The 17,790-nt window shown below is 44.9% G+C and overlaps 1 protein-coding gene across 2 annotated transcripts in view; it reads left to right on the top strand.

The window, feature by feature from the left end:
- Positions 1-17,790, top strand: part of EXOSC7 (exosome component 7) — a 261,176-nt gene that overhangs the window by 366 nt on the left and 243,020 nt on the right. The gene's annotated exons all lie outside the window — the stretch shown is intronic.

The following is a 17,790-nucleotide window of genomic DNA, read 5'->3' as shown; positions in this document are numbered from 1 at the left end:
TCCCTTTATTGAATAAGATGCCTCCGGCAGTGGTTGAAATGGAAAAAAATTAAAGGGGGATCCCACAAGGGATGTGGTGGGGCTGGGTTTGGAGGAGGGGGCGGAGATGGCAGTTGAATTCCCCTCAAAGGAAATGTTCAAAATAATAGTTTTTAAATGGTGCAATTTCTTTCATGCTGATTCTTTCCGAACTTCACTCTGTATATCAATTTCACTTTAAATCACTTCCATTGCAGTGGTGCACCCAAAATACTGTTGGCAACGCAGTGATTTTACATTAAGGGATCCATAGACTCGCTCTACAGTAGAAGGCTACCAGGATAGCCCAGCCGGTTGAGAGACTGTTGCTGAGATGTTATGTTTTAAAAACTTGTTTAATTGTATGACTTTTTGCAATTCCTTATTTAAAAAAGTGCTATTAAATGTGTTTGGCCAGAGCATCGTTTGGACTGGTCGCTTTCTTATATTCAAGGCGAAAGTAGGGGTATTTCTGCCCCTGTAGTGAACGTCAAAAGCTGGCACCCATGAACCCACAGTTTTATTTCTTAATAACTGCTGTGAGAACAACAGAAACATTTATTTGTCAATAAGTAGTTTCACTCACATATATATATATATATATATATATATATATATATATCTCCTCAGATAAATCACAAAGGAAGGGACACAAGAGGGTATTTGTGTGGTAGTCTGACAACAAAAAGAAACCCATTTCAAATAAAACGAGTGAATTCAAGTTTAAGCAGTTTGCAAATGGAAACGTGAGGCACATTTGGAGAAAAAAATATTGTACCCAGCATGTAGCAAGCCTGCATTTAACAGTGCTTGCCCCCACAGCAGTGATATTCAAGGCACATTCATTCTTGTGGTGTCCCTTTTCAGGCCAGAAGAAGAAAAACTGGCTGAGCAAATGGATCCTGCAAACGCGTGAATGACACCCGGGGAAAAGAGGACAGAGCAAATTAGATCGAGCCCCTAGCTTCCCTCAGCGAAGCTGGGGGCTTGGTAAAGCATTGTCAGGGCTGAGGCAGGCCGGGTCCGAGATCCGGTCCGACATCTGATGCCAGATATCGGACCCGACAAGAACTGGCCCATTGACCAGCGCTGCTTATCCGTAATCCTTTATTACTCTCTGTCCTGCGCTTCTCATTGTTTACATATGTGGATATCACCCTCCCTGACAGGAACCCATTCTATTTCTTTACCCATGCCCCTCCCTTTTCCTGCACATATAATATCCCCTTATCCTAGCATGCATTCGTTTTCTTAATTTCAGACAAGATGTCGGGCCCATCCGAAACGGGAGGGAGAAGTGGGTCATGTTCTGAGACGAGCATGAGCAGGACTAGCAATAACAAAGATTACTGCTGGTAAGTAATCGGATCATTACCTCCACGTCCCTCTTCTTTGTCCAGTACTTGCGTATGAGGATTAATAAAAGCCCCTATGGAATGGGTTGAGAAATCAGACTACGACCAGAAGTAATGCTGTGTGTGTACCCCATCACCTATTATAAAGGCTTAGTCAAAAAGTCTGTTTCAAAGTACCAGTAACTGATAACTGGCCTGCCATCTGCTCCAAAGGCAATACAGACTCTCCAAGAAGAGGGTCCATATCCAAGCCTGTGTCTCGGCAGCCTCAAACAAAACGGCCGAAATCTTTAAAATCTGCAAGGAGCTGGAACATCCTGCTGCAGTCTCCACCTCTCCTGTTCCCTCCCAGGCCCTCTGTACGGCCCTGGTGTCTCACTTCACCACTAAAATCCAGGACATCCTGTCCTTGCTTTCTTCCTCTTCTCTCCCTCTCTCCCTCTCTCCCTCTCTCCCTCTCTCCCTCTCTCCCTCTCTCCCTCCCAGGCCCCCCTTTGGCAACCTCCCCCTCTCCTATTCCTTTCTCCTCCTCCTTTCTGACAACACTTGACGAGGTGTTCTATAAACAAGTGCCCCCTGCTCCTCCAGAACTATTGGGACCCTGTTTCCACCCTTGGCCGATTTCTGTAATAATTCTTTCGTCACTGGATCTTTCCCCTCCCTCCTCGAGTACTCACTTGTGCACCCCCTCCTAAAAAAGCTGTCTGCCTCCTACCTGTCCAGCAAACTATCGCCTGATTTCCATCACTCCTTTCCTGGGCACACTCCTGGAAAAGCTGGTCATCTTCCCAGCTTACCCTTCACACTGAATCTATTGGTGGTCTCCATGAACATCAGTCTGGCTTCAGAGCAGCCAGAGGCACGGAAACTACTCTCTTGAACACCTGTAAAGATCTGATCTCGATTCCAGCTCTCCCTCTGTCCTCCTCCTTGACCTTTCCTCTGCTTTTGATACGGTCAATCATGCCACCCTGATCAATTGACTCTGTGAGAACCTAGGCATCACGGATCATGCTCTGGCGTGGCTGACCTCCTTCCTCTTGGACCGACCCTTCCAGGCCCAACTTGGTTCCTTTCTCTCCACCGCCTCTCTCTCCACATGTGGTGTTCCTGAGGGCTCTATCCTCTCACCCATGTCTATTTGGCCCACCTGATCGCCACATTCTCTTCTAACTTTCGGTGTTATGCGGATGACACTTGGCTCTCTTTCAGGCTTCCCTCCGCCTCTTCTCCTTCCTGATTGTCTATCCACGATTCAAGATTGGTGCGCCTCCAACGATCTCTGTCTTAATACCAGTAAGACTGAGATCCTTCTCGCCTACCTCCACCTACCAAGAAATCATTTGTGCAGTTACATCGGAGGTGTTGGCTGCTGATAGTGCAATCTGGCGATATCTGAGGCTGATTGCCAACGGAATCTGCACGCCGTTCATGCCAGCTAGCCTGATTGCAAAATGGTCAGCGCATTTCCCTAAACCAGCCCAGACCGAGCCTGTTGAACCATTGCATGGCACCGGTCATCCTTATAGCCTAATTGGCTCCGCCGGCAGGCTGAAGCTGCAGGCCCACTGGGTAAGGCCCGTGGAGAAGGCCCTGTTCGCGTCAAAGCAGACTCGGTGCCCCTCTTTCTGCATCTGTGCCACCAAGGCGGTAAGCCCTGCACCCATTAAACCGTCCGGTGGTGCCCCCCCCTTAACAATAGCATTGCTGCTCCATCGCTATCTTGCATCCCGGACACACCACCACTACGGCCCCTGTCTGCCATAAGACTATTGCATGTAAACTATCCTGTCTGCTCATATTGCACTACTCCCGCCGACACATGCTACGCCTATTCCTTGCATTTTCTCACCTAACTATACATGCCTTATCACATGCCGCCCATTCACATCCTACTACCTACCCAAACAGCACAACGTGCACATTGCCAGCACGCCAGCTGACCCCGAGTGCTCACCAGCACGAGACCTTCCTCCATTCTAATATTCGCACCGTAACTCTGCAAAGGCAATTACCTCTACCTGCTTGTGCCCTTGAGACTCTTGCACCCAGTCCGTACATGTTTCCTGCAACCTGACGACGCCTTTGTGTTCACCATCTAGACCGCGCCTTCGTGATAACTGCCACTAAGCTGTGCTGCCCATGTGATCACCATATCTAACATTGTAACCTTTGCATTATTGCTACCAGCCTGTGTTACCCATGCAACTACCGCATCTAGCATGTAACCATGTGAAAATTGCCATGAGCCTGCGCTACACTTGTGATCACTATATCAGGCATTGTAACCATTGAATTATTGACACTAGCCCATGCTACCCATATGTTTACTGTGCCCTCTTGATTACTTCCTTGTGACCATCGCATCTAGCCTGTTCTCACGTGATTATTACTACTAGCCTATGCTGCCTGTGCGATTACCGTATCTAGCCTGTGATCACTTGATTATTGCTACTAGCCTGTGCTGCCCTTCTGTTTACTGTGCCATCCTGATTACTGCCTTGTGACTCTCGCATCTAGTCTGTTGCCACGTGATTATTGATACTAGCCTGTGCTTCCCATGCGATTACCGCATCTAGCCTCTACCTACTGGCTACTGCCCAATGACCCTTGCATCTAGCCAATGCCCATGTGATTACTGCCACTATCGTGTGTTGCCTGTCTGATTACTGTGCCCTCCTGATTACTGCCTTGTGACTCTCACTTCTAGCCTGTGCCTACGTGATTACTGTATCTAGCCTGTGACTACTTCATTACGGCCCTGTGACTCTCCCATCGAGCATGCGCCTAATTTGCATCTTCCGCGCCTGCCAACCGGCTCTCTACATCACACCTCAACCTGCTCCAGCAACCAGAACTAAGCAATGTACAAGCTCATGTTAAGTCTCACGAGAATACTTCTCAGCCTTACCGCACCTACTCTATGCAGAATGGCTGCTCCTATTGCTGGCACCACTGCATCCAACCATTTACAACCTAATGCCCAAACCTCACCATGGAGACATGTTCTTAATTTAGCCATGGCCACTAGACTGCCTTCATCGGTCAGCGTCCCGCTTACTACTTTCTTACCACAACTTGACCGAACAGCCCCCAAACTCTACAACGCTACTTCATCCACACCCTCCTACCACCCGCTACTAGCGGCCATCCAATTGATCAAACTATATGCCTCCAGACCCTTGTCTAACCAACCTTGTCCCACTAAAATTAGAAACTCTAGGCTTGGATATAGACTCCCCAGAGTCAACCATCTAAGAGCACCAACAAAACTCTCTCTAAAACTACACCCACTTGCCCAAAGCAAGCAAATATGTCTAACAAGACTGCTTCACCGTGCAACAATATCCTGACAACTAAACCTGCTCTTAAGGGCATTATTTCCATCAAAGGAGGACTCATTAATGCCAGATCCCTAACAGCCCATGCCCATGACATCTGCGACCTCATAACTTCAAATGACTTTGACTTCTTAGCCATTACAGAAATCGGGCTCCAGACTACTTCTGGCCCCCTGCTCTCGCTTGCTATCCCGGACAATTGCACCATTATCAGGCAAGATGGGACGTCCGCAAAAGGTGGAGGCATCGCCTTCATCACTAAAACAGCGTTAGGTCTGAGACCCATCTCTAACCAAACATTCCCCTCTGGAGAACTCCTTTCTATCAGGATACCTATGTCACCTACACAAACCATAACTACTCACCTTATGTACAGGCCACCAGGTCCTCTGTCCCCATTTGAGGAAGATACAATCTTGCTCCTCACAGCCTCCTCTAAACCAGGATCTCCAGTGATATTTTTGGGAGACCTCAACCTATGTCTACACGAACCTAAAGATGCCAACTCATCAACTATTGCCAACAGCATGACGAGTTAGGCTTTACTCAACGTATTTCCAAACTCACCCACAATAAAGGCAGACTCTTTATTGGATTGGATCACTGACATCAACTGCGGCATTAACATCCTTTCCAACCACCCATGTGCCTGGTCCGACCATCACACCATACTCTTTACCTTACAGGACACCACCCACTACACTCTAGACATGTGCAACATAACTGCCCAAAAGTTACTCCTGCTTCTTCAACCCCTCATTAAGTCTACCACCTTAAATATTAACACAACTTCTCTAGTGGATGTTTACAACACCGCTATACTTAATTCCATTAACAAGATCGCTCCGTTAAAAATGCGGAAAGCCAAACCGCGCTCGCATTTGAACACTTGGTTCGCTCCACACCTGAGAACATTGCGCAAGGACAAAAGAGCTGCAGAAGCCTCATGGAAAAGCCTCCCCTCAACATCTAATAATACTAATTTCCTAATAGCCTCCTCCAACTATAAAACTGCAATCGTGAAAGCCAAAAGGGACTCCTACAGTGACCGGATCACTAAAGCTAAATCTAATAACGAAAGAAATATTCAGCATCCTCAGAGAGCTTGAATCCCCTACCAACCCACCTGTAACCTGCACTAAAGACTTCACAGGGTGCACCAATATCCAGAAAGCTCTTGCTCACAAAATTGAGCTCCTACAATCTAAAATGGAGATTTAAAAAACAAATCTGGACACCAACACACCTCCTCTCGTAACTCAAGTACCCTTACCCGACAAAGATGACCTGTTCAAATTCTGCCCTCTCGCCAGGGTGTCGAGAACATAATTATGACCCTGATAGCATCTAGATGCTTGGGCGATGACTGCACAGCAACAATTCATTAAAGAGGCAGCAAAGGATCTTGTGCCTTTTATCACTAATCAATGCATCCTTTGCTACTAGTAGATTACCAACTAACTTGAAGGACGCTTGGGTCTTGCCACTCCTAAAGAAGCCTTCCCTCAACCCCAACATCCCGACAAATTATAGATCCATCACCACTGTGCCCTTCCTCGTTAAAATTCTGGACAGAGCTGCTTTCCTACAGATTCAGCATCACCTGGAAAGCAAAAACTTACTTGGTCTCCGTCAATCAGGTTTCCGTCCCAAATATGGCACAGAAACAGCCCTGTTAGACATAGTAACACAAATTGAGATCATAAAAGACAAAGATAGCTTACCACTCCTCCTTATTACTAGGTCTATCAGCTGTCTTCGACTTGGTGGACCACAAAGTCCTATACAACCACCTCTCATCCGTAGCCCACTTCTCTGACGAAGCCACCACCTGGATTCAGTCTTTCTTAAAGGCATGGTCCAGTAAAAATGTTTATTGTCCCTACAGGTCGGCCATGTTTTTTTAAGCCTAAGTGGCTCGATTTTAGAAAACTTTCCTATGGACCTTGCCCGAGTTTTCGTCCATTAAACGCACGCGAAATCAGGCACCAGGGAGCTGCCATTTTGTGATAATCCTATCACTTGCCGCATTGCCCTGGCTGACCTGCTTCTGCGGCACTAAATCAAATCCCCCGCCCCTGAGCCTGACATTATCAAAACATTCATATTCCCCGCCTCTCTCTGTGACGTTACTGTGCTGCGTAGGCAAACGCGCCCAGTCGTCGTCTACGCGACTCCACACAGATCCCGGAAACCAACACAGACCATCTCACAACACAGCGCGCCACAATTCGGAATAAGAAACTGTACTTTAAAATCAAACAGCAACACGGTACATTTGGTAAAGTACATTTATTTGACATTAAATGTTTAGAGAATATTCAGCAATTGCCATATGAACTCCGAACCCATTTATTTTCTTTTATCTGTATACGCAAATCCGTATAAGTTTATATTGAGTCATGCGCTGTTCCTTTATGGTACACAGGGTGTTGGTTTTCGTTAAAAGAAGCACTTTGGAAGCACAGTGAACTGCAAGGCTGTTCCATCAACTAGGCACTAGTCCATTGTAAAGGTTGATATGTTGCTTCTAGCCACTAGTACAGCGTAAGGTCATGTGGGCCCTTGGCGATCGTCCCATAAAATTGTCAGTGTGCTCCAGTTGTTCACACGAAGCTGCAGGTGTCTGTTGAAAAAACCATCTGCCGGTGTCTCAAACCGATGACAGTAGCAGAACGGGATCAAATACCTGTTATGAAAACAAAAAAAATTATTTTATTTATTACGGCCGATCAGAAACTATTTGCTTGCAAGGATAGTTCAATGGAGTATGTTCGGCTCTAAAATCAATGCGAAAAGTAACGAAATAAATCGAGGCCAACACACAATGAGAAACGACAGTTTGTCTACATGCGTGTGGAATGATATGATATATGATATGGCATTTGTACCGCGCCTATACACAAGTGTTTCAAGGCGCGACGAGGCAGGGGGGGGAACAAGGGCAGACAGACAACGATCCTACTAGGCCAGGTGTCTTTCAGATCGCGCAAGGGGAAGGGGAGAGGGGGGTAAAAGTGCTGTACATGGTTGATAGAATACAAGATAAATAATAGGGCCAGCTGGTGGCAAGTGCAAGGTAAATGCCGGGAGAAGGGGCTGAAGGATACAGAGACAGTCCCGTAGTGCAGGTAGGCAGTGCAGGGGAAAAGTGGCTGGGCCAAGGACCGAGATCGGTGAGGCCTGTGGACCTGCATGCCCATGTGCCCATTACGAACATGTTTTCCTTGCTTTTCCTAGCTCTTCATTAATTCATTTATTCATGCATCCATTCATTAATTCTTCATTCCGATATAAAAGCGTCTAAAGATTTACTCACATTATATTTGAAATTTCCATTGTGTCTCTGCGTAATGCAGTCTGTAAATCCGACCGTGCTCTTGACAACGATTTGTTGTATACTGAACTAAAATGAAACTCGGTCTAGTTTCTGAATTTTCTGCCTCATCGTCTTATGTTATTGTGCACCCCCTTCAAATGAAGTTCTTTTGGCATGGTCCCTGTCTCAAGGTCAAAAAACAATAGACCCTTATACTTCCAGTGTGACTTGTGGGCCTCTTCTGGGCGCGAGCTGAAAATCAAAGCCGCTGTCCTTCGCATTCTTTATTTGCAACATTCCGTAGTAAAGGCATCTGTGAGAACTTGAAGTTTAGAATCCCTCTATGTAGTGCACCACAATGTGCAAATGCGAATTGGCGACTCTCCCAAATGCCACGGCCCGCTTGGCGCGTTCTAAGGGCCCCAATTTTGTCCCTGTTGTCTGCGAGCTTTGCAGCCCCAAAGAATCATAACTATGGAGACATTTTAATTTTTGGCAGAAGGTCAGGGAAAGTATAAAGTACCACAGGAGTTGAGTTACAAGTGAGATTTATTGTTTGTTTGTTTTATTATTTGCAATACGCAAGCCTCCCCTCCGTTAACAGTGCGCAGCATTTACATTTACATGAGATGAGACATGAGAAAAATATATACATACACATATATGAGGTGAATGGAGAGAATTCAAAGATGACACCGAGCTTGTTCGCCACCCATGATGGTGAAGGTAGGGGTTAGGGTTGCAGGTACACTGTACAATAACATTGTCTTTTTGTAAATAAATCGTATTGCAATTATTTAAACCGGGATTTGTACTTCACAACCAGCTGTGCTTCGGGTGGACGTGGCACAGTTGCAATGTTCGGTGGCAATGGATCACTGCTCTGCACAGAAACGTCCAAAATTCCATATCTGTGCTTCTCTAACACAGCAACAATAAGGCCTTTCACAAAGTTGAACTGCATTTCATCATAGACTAGTTTGATCACCCATTGCTTACTTCGTTTTGAAAACACCGTAGTGTAGCGAGGCATCCTTACTTTACCCCTAGTCCTAGATTGTTCACGTCCGACATTGCTGTTATGGGCCAAGACCGCTAGTAGAGTGCGATGTTTCATGCTCCGAAAGCTAAAATGCAAGTGCTTTGGCCTGTACTTTAGGCACATATTGTGGAACACCTCCAAATCTCCTGTGTGACAGAATTCTGTCAGTCCTCTCAAATCTCTTGAGAGTTTTGTCGAAAACAATCTTCTCAATGGCTTTGTGTGTCGGTGAAGATGGAGCAACCACTTCTTCTTCCTTGCCTCCTCTGGGGACAAAGGGTCATGTTCACATTGGTGGAAATGTAGGTTTTCTGACCAGCGGTGAACGTTGGTACAGTGGTGCATCAGTGACCGCCATTTTTTCAAGTAGTATTTCCACTGACCCTTCACGAGTTTTTGAGCTCCAACAAAGATGGTTGGTGATAGACTGGGACCACTGGAAAATACTTTCAAAACCTTTTTTTTTTTTTTTTTTTCCTGCAGCCGAGATTTTCTTACTGATTGATTTAGCAAGATGCCATACGTCAAATTGATGATTAATAAGTGGGAACTGCTCTCTCATTGTCTTGGCAATTGAAACGTGTCTGTCCATGGCTATGTGGTTGATGTGCATTCCCCTTGATTGTAGATATTCCACTGAGATGGCCACTGAGGATGTACATTGGGTTACCTGCACGACCACCGAACTCACAATTTTCTTACTATCCATGTCCTGAAAGTGGTAGGTGCAGTACTTGGCAGAAAATCCAGGGCTGTCGCACTGTCCATCGCCGGCTAACCTGAAACGTTTCCCTTCGAATGTACTTGCTAGAGACAATTGTTCAATTTTCCAAGCATCACTAATGGCCGGAAACAGATAATCACGTTGGTATATGTAGTACAGCGATTTAGAAATGAAATGGAGTCTCACAAACTGAAAGAAAGCCTCTAACTTTCTAAAACTGGAGCCACTAAAAAGTGATGCAGCTGCACACAGTAGATTGCCTGCTGACATTTTCCCCAGCATCGTTTGTGCAGACCATGAGAACCTATGATTTAATCGACAGGCAGCATTTATTTAGACGTTACTGCCTTTATTTGACGAGTCACATTAATCAATGGCTTCCCACATACTTTCCCTCTAACTGAATGCCCACATTTCACCATACTTATAATGTCCATCAAACAACTGTCGAATACAATGTATTTGCTCTCTTTCATTAGACTGTCATCCTGCGTCAACGTTGTTTCGGCCTGTGACGTTGCAGAGATTTCAACACATTGGAAAGTAATATCGCTGCTATCAAGTTCTGATGCGTCTATGGATGCTGCGGCTGGTTCATTCTCTGTCATTTCGACATCTGCTACTTCATCATTGATGGGAGAACACAACAATGTTGACATGTTTTTGGGTGGCAATTTTTTGGTGGGTGTAGATTGTGTGAATTGATCTGCAACTACTTCTGAGCTATCTTCAATACATTCAATATCATCTTCTTGTGGTGGTGCGGTCGCACTGTAGCAATGGTCCAATGCAACTTTGCTGTATTCTCCAAACACAGTTAATTCATGTTCTGGCCATTGGACATGAGCATCTCGAGCTTGAACACGCCTCGCCTCAATTAATAGTTCCTCCATAGTGTACATGGTCTGGCAAGCAACATCTCTCATTCGCTTCACTGTCTGTGTATGTATAGTTCTGACGCCCACGGGTAACTAGAGGAGAGATTGGAAAAGGGATGTTCAGTTTAAACACAAGATAAAGTGTAGCCCAATTGACTGGAAAAAAACATAAAATAGTCCCCAGCACAAATTTTGTTTTAAAGTTGAACTGTTTGTAACCTTTTTTTTTTTTCTTTTTTCTTTGCAACTTTTTTGACTCGACCTTCAACATCTGCACGCTGTAGCTCCGATTCGTTTCCGCATGTCCTCCCTTCCTCTTGCGCTGCAACGACTATATTTTCTGTATCCGCATAGACGCACGGAATGAGGCTCCATCGTCTCCCTGAAACATAGTACTTTCATTACTATGTATCAAAATATTGTTAGCATAAAACACACGTGAGGACGAACACACAGGTACATCTCAATAGCCAAACGCGATTTAAACATTGTGTGCAACAATCGCACGACAAGTATTCGACCTGTGATGATCTATTTCGATGGAACTGTCAGTATCCATACCTCTGGCTCTTCATGGACTGCCATGAATGGTTGTATTGGAGAGGAGGCATCAGCATCTCCCTGAAACACAGTACTTGCATTAGTATGGTTTTCAATATTGGAAACATAACACACACTTGGGGTCGACGGCACAGGTACATATAAAGAGATAACCACAAATGATGCATTGTCTAAAACAATCAAGGAAAATATAAATATGCAGATTTCATCGACTTATTTCTCTGATTCCTTTACATCTGCATCATCAAAATGGGATGTTGTGATTGTAGTGGAAGCTCCGTCGTCTCCCTGAAACACAGTACTTGCATTAGTATGGTTTTCAATATTGGAAACATAACACACACTTGGGGTCGACTGCACAGGTACATATAAAGAGATAACCACAAATGATGCATTGTGTAAAAGAATCAAGGAAAATCTAAATATGATCTTATTTCTCCGATTTATTTACATCTGCATCATCTAAATGGGATGTTGTAATTGTAGTGGAAGCTCCGTCGTCTCCCTGAAACACAGCACTTGCGTTAATAGGGAAGAGTATAGCAAATGGAATCACTTTATATGATCACGCATGATGGAGCTGTCAGTATCCATACCTCGTGCTGCTGAAGAATATCTATGGATGTTGCAAATGTAGTGCGCACTTCCGAAAGCTGTTGCGCCGATTCGTATACGCATGGTCCCGCTTCCACTTCCCCTAGAATTACTTGAATGTCAGGCTCCGCATCAAGTGCAGGGGTTGACGCTCCATCAACTGCCTGAAACATAGTACTTGCATTAGTGAGGATTACAATAGTGAAAACATAACACACACCTGGGGTCGACAGCACAGGTACATATCAACGGCTAACCATGAATGAAACATTGTGTAGAACAATCAAACAACAAGATTTCCAGCTCTGATGATGTCGCTCGATAGAGCTGTCAGTATCCATACCTCCTGCTGGTGAAGAACATCTAGAAATGTTGTAGATGTGGCGGACGCTTCAGCATCTCCCTGAAAGACAGTACTTGCATTAGTATGGATAACACTAATTATAACTGAAAACAAACACCAGTGGACGATAACTAAGGTGTATATCAATTGGAAAGCACTAACCAAACATTCGGTAAAATAATTACACAATAGAATAAAACTATTACTTGACATGCATAAAACAAGTCTGTAGCGGATTAGCCTAGTAAGAGTACCTGCTACGCGCTAGAAGTGGTTGATAACTGCGACCACGTCAAGGATGTAGAATGTTCTTGCTTCAGATTCAAGGGATAGTCAAGAAGTTGTAAAGGTAAATTAATGATTGATAATGAAATGCCAATATTAAAAATAGCCATGTAAGGCGAGAATACTTGAAAAATGCTCAATACAGCACAGTTCCCTGTTCCCATATATATACATTTCGTTTGTGGGTTATGAAATCGAAAAAGAATATATTGATAAATGTCATTATTCAAAAAGCTATACACATCAATATCGAAAATATTACAAGGGATAGAACACCTACAATATCAAGTAATCCATTCGGCTACCTACACACTACCGCAAGGCCTAAAGCTAAATCCGGACACTGGACTCACCGGTGGCGGAATGTGGACGAATAGAGTGGGAATAGCGTTTTCGAGCAATTTCCGTGTCATTCGCCGTTTATTCTTCTTTGTTACCCAAGATGTTGTGTACATGTCCAAGGAAAAGTGCCGGCTGTTGATGCCGTATCGATCACCCCTCTTGTCCTGTAAAACTTGTTGGACTCTACTTTCCAGCTCATCCAGTGGATATCCGCAATGTCTGACCCATTCTCTTATTCGATCAACAGTTTTCGGGAATACATGCATTGTAGTGCCTTCAGATTTAGCATGGGTCTTCGAAGGGCAACCGCTAATCGAACAGGCAGGCATTGTTGATAAATCTGAAAAGTAAATATCGACATTATTATACAATCTTCATGAATAAAGATTTGATACAAAAGTAAATGAAACATACAATGATCAATGCAAGGTTTGTTTTGGTCGCAGGAACTATACCAGTTCATTATGTGCGGCTTAGTATTTGCAGAAGTTGCAGAAATGTATAAATGATGTGACTAAAATCTTAAACATGTGACTCGTCCCTTGGATGTTCTGTCTTGCACGAGAAGGAAACATGCTTACATTATAGACTGGACCCCCGAAGGATGCAATTCGATGACAATAGACAAAGATGAAAATAAATAGATCTATTGATAGCATAGCAATGGAAACTCAAGTCAATAGCAATGAGACCAATGGACATAGCACTATTGTGTACTCTACTCGCAAATAGATAGAAATTTAAAAATCTGCAAAATATGACTAGGATACATGGCCTTACCTTGACCAACAAACAATTGGATTCAGCAAGCAGAGCAGTATGTTGCAGGAGAATAGGTGGGTGGCCACAGGTAGCACACTGATGGGTTTGCTCTAGGCGGTCACAGAAGTTCACGGATAGCACGACGAGGAGCAGATTAGTGTAGATCTCAGTGGTTGCCTGGTAGCACGTTCAGGAGTTGACTTGCAAAGCACAAAGATGTTCTCATGAGACGTATCAAGTGGTTTATAAAGTATTAGGAACAGGGGTGTGTTTGTGAATGAATGACGTATGTATGTCGTGGTCTTAGGGGGGCGGCCTGCTTGAAGGGGAGGCCTGGCTGGAGACACGGGGTCTGAGGAGGCCATGTGACCGATGGCCCCTTGGCGTGGGATACCTTTTGAAGTGTACATGTTGTTTGGCACCTTGTCCGTTCGCGCCCCAGACAGCCCCACATGCCAACGCTCATCCACGGGTGCAAACTGCTTTTGATAGTATATCGTTGCTTATCAATAACAAATGCCACATACCGGAGATTCTTGTGAGCACAGACCCACACGTCAACCGGTGTATTATAGTGGTCAGGACCCTTAACCTAAGGCCTGTATAATCCAATGGTAATTGTTAGTATAGATATGTGTGACTTTTATAGAGACATAACCTACTGAAAGACTTTGAACAAGTGTTATTTAGTGCATGCATTATCGAGAATATTTTATGTTAGCTTGGATAGATAGTGACCACCCTGCTTCACAGCGACCAGACCTTCACCCATTCGGAGCACAGATGTCTGACGTCCATCCTTGAATGGAGACGCACTTGATTCATTTAAAAAATCGAAACAACCGTTGTTAAAATAAATGTGGTGTTTTATTTTGTATCTTATTTTCATGACACAAAAATACAAGACTTTAAAGATTATACAGGTCAGGTTGCAGCCCAGCGAGAGAAAATCCCCTGTACTGGCTGCTGTCACTCGGGAACGTTTCTCTTATGGCACGAACGGCACAGGCGGTTATCACTCTTCGAACGCTGTGTCCAAGCCTCCCGTGGAGCCACCATGTAAAGGAACGATAGGCCACCAGCCTGTAACACCTGTGAAAAGGAATGAAAAACTGTTTTTAAATGACCAAGATAAGTTTAATAAACGTTTGTTGTCAATGACAATTCTTGTAACTAATGGCATTCTGCTCGGACAAATGCTATCTAGACAATGCACACTATTGAACGACTTTCATGCGTTACTATGATATGAATATATAATTTTGGATATAGTAGAACATGAAATAGGAGTGGCATGACAAGCAGAGTATACTTACTCGTTACTCGGATTACGAGGACGAACAGTTGCGCGAAGTTCGTGCATAAGCACCATCATTATTCTCAACACGGCCCGTGTGAGGCAGGCTGCCCTGAAGTCTGGCAGCTCGGTGATGCATTGCGGTCGTGGCTCGCCTTCCGAAATGTAGGCCAGGCATCCCGAGTTTTCTCGGCAGCAGCAGTTCTCGTCCTCGGTTGGCATTAGCTTGCACCGATTGCATGTGCACCAGGTGGAGACGCCGTCCATGCGACTAGGCCCAGGCTCTTGATCTGTTGAATCGTCCTCCCAACTGCCGTCCAAATCCCCATCGTTTTCGCGTGCTTCCCTTTCCAGTAGTTCCTCCTCGGTATACTCGGGCTCGTACATGTAGGGCATTATTGTAGCCATTGTGTGGTAAACAAAGTAAAATAATTTACAGAGATGGTACAGGTGTTCACACGGGCTACAAGCGGCGAAGAGCACAGAAACGAGTCACAGAATACTCAAAGTAACACAGAGAGAGGAATGGAATCGAAAATCTGCTGCTGTGTGTTGGGAAACGGTCTGTTTATACTTATTGAGGAAAGAGGCGTCCTGCCATTTCCATGGCAACACGTCATTAGCTGAGGCGCAGTGATTGTTGACACGAGACGTGCTTTGGCGTTGGGAAATGGGCGGTACGAGTCTGCTGATGACAGGCTCAGGGGCGGGGGTTTGATTTAGTGCCGCAGAAGCAGGTCAGCCAGGGCGATGCGGCAAGTGATAGGATCATCACAAAATGGCAGCTCCCTGGTGCCTGTTTTCGCGTGCGTTTAATGGACGAAAACTCTGGTAAGGTCCATAGGAAAGTTTTCTAAAATCGAGCCACTTAGGCTTAAAAAAAACATGGCCGACCCGTAGGGACAATAACATTTTTTTTACTGGACCATGCCTTTAAACAATAGAACCACCAGAGTATTTGCTCCTACTGCGTCTGCCGTACCAGTCCCTGTCATCTGCGGAGACCCCCAGGGTTCATGCGTCTCCCCTACTCTCTACAACATTTTCACCAAGCCCCTCTTTGATGACTTGGAGGTTTTGGGTGTCTCCTACAGAAACTACGCGGACGACACCCAAATCCTTATCCTGATTTCTGGCGACTACAACATAGACTCCAAACCCCTTAACGACCATTTACCTCATCATCCAAGCTTGGATGGTTAAACATGGACTATGACTCAAGTACGACAAGACAAAGTTGCTCCTTGTAGGAGGTTGTATACGAATTGTTTGTATTACAACTGTTTGAATTACAATTGACCTTTTCACTATTGACTGAATTGTGAAGGTCAATTGTATCATATGCAGTGGGAAACCCCCCGCAAACCCCCGCCCAACCCTCGGTCAATTGTTCATTCGAACAATTGCAAACAAACAATTTGGTCTATACCTTGTAGGCACCCAAGCCAGACTCAACAGACTGGACAAACAATCCAATGCTTTCAATATTGACAGCAACAATATCGTCATTTCCAAAGATGTAAAAACCTTGGGCATGTACATTGGTCCTCCATCTCTCTGACAAGACAAATTAACGCGACCACCTCTACCACTGCTTACACGTGCAAGCTAATTAACGCTTGCAGACCATTTCCGATTACAGGCAACTACTTTACCTTAGCTAGGTCTTTAGTCCTATCATAGATAGACTATTGCAACGCCCTCTATCTAGGCACTAACCAATACAACATATAAAAAAAGCTCCAAACCTTTCAGAATAACGCGCTTAGATCAGCGCTGAGACGTAGCGTTCATTGTCTTTCAGTTAACCAAAGAATCGGACTCAAAACTTACCTTCAAATGCCTAAGCAATCTAGCACCCAAGTACCTGTGCGATATTCACACGTAAATCCTCAGATCGACCTGTCAGATCCTCACATTCCAACTGCTTTATTATCCCTAGGTTGAAGCTCTAAAAGGCAGGTGGTGGCAGCTTCCTGGTCTTAGCAGCCAAAATGTGGAACTCCATACCTGCAACCATCAGAGCCGAACCTTGCTTCCATATATTCAGAAATGATGTAAAAACCTGGCTCTCATTGAATGAATCCTAAAAATGTGTACTAGAGCTACTACCTCTAACCACCTGTGATATAAACCTGCACACTCTCCTTATTTGCAAATGTTATTGTATTCTGTTGTATACTATGCCTTACTGAATCCCAAGCCTACTATCTTACTTTAGACCTGTTAATTGTATTCTCAGCATGTAAATACTTACCATATGTCACTTGTAAATACTTATTATATGCAACTGTAAATTAACTATGCTATGTAACTGTAAGAAATGCGCCCAGATGCCTAAGGGCTTGGCGCGCTATACAAATACAGAAAATTGTAACCCCTACTCCTGCTTTCCCTCTCTCACTTTGGCTGCCCACCTTGGGCCCTCTTCCCTCCCTGTCCTGTGAGGCAAAAAACCTTGGTGTCATCTTCGATTCCACTCTCTCCTCACATCAAGACCTTGCCAAGAAGGCCCACTTCAGCTGCACCAACTCGGAGGTATTCTACTCTCACCTTCCCCCAGAAGCTCACTGTCTCCAGAGTCCTAGTTCTCTCCAGGCTGGACTATTGCAATAGCCGCTTTCTCAATCTTCCTAACTCTACTCTTCGACCCCTGCAACTAATCGAGAACAGGACTGCGGGACTTATCCTTGGCATCAAGCCCAGGGACTGCATCTCTCCTGGCCGGAAATCTCTCTGCTGGCTCCTGGTGGCGGCAAGGATAAAGTTCAAGACCCTCTGCATCATCCACAATGCTTTCTGGGGCCGGTTCCCTCACTATATCAAACTCTCTGCCTAAATACCTTCCTTCTAGAGCCCTTCGCTCGGCTACCTCTAACTCTTTGAGGGGTAGATCTCTCTCCTCAGCTTGTCCCTCCCTCGGGAACGG

Source organism: Ambystoma mexicanum, chromosome 2q (genome assembly GCF_040938575.1).
Source record: "Ambystoma mexicanum isolate Mex_15411 chromosome 2q, UKY_AmexF1_1, whole genome shotgun sequence".
NCBI lineage: Eukaryota > Metazoa > Chordata > Amphibia > Caudata > Ambystomatidae > Ambystoma > Ambystoma mexicanum.
Note: the sequence above shows the minus strand (reverse complement) of the source record. Positions and strands in the feature narration are given on the sequence as shown.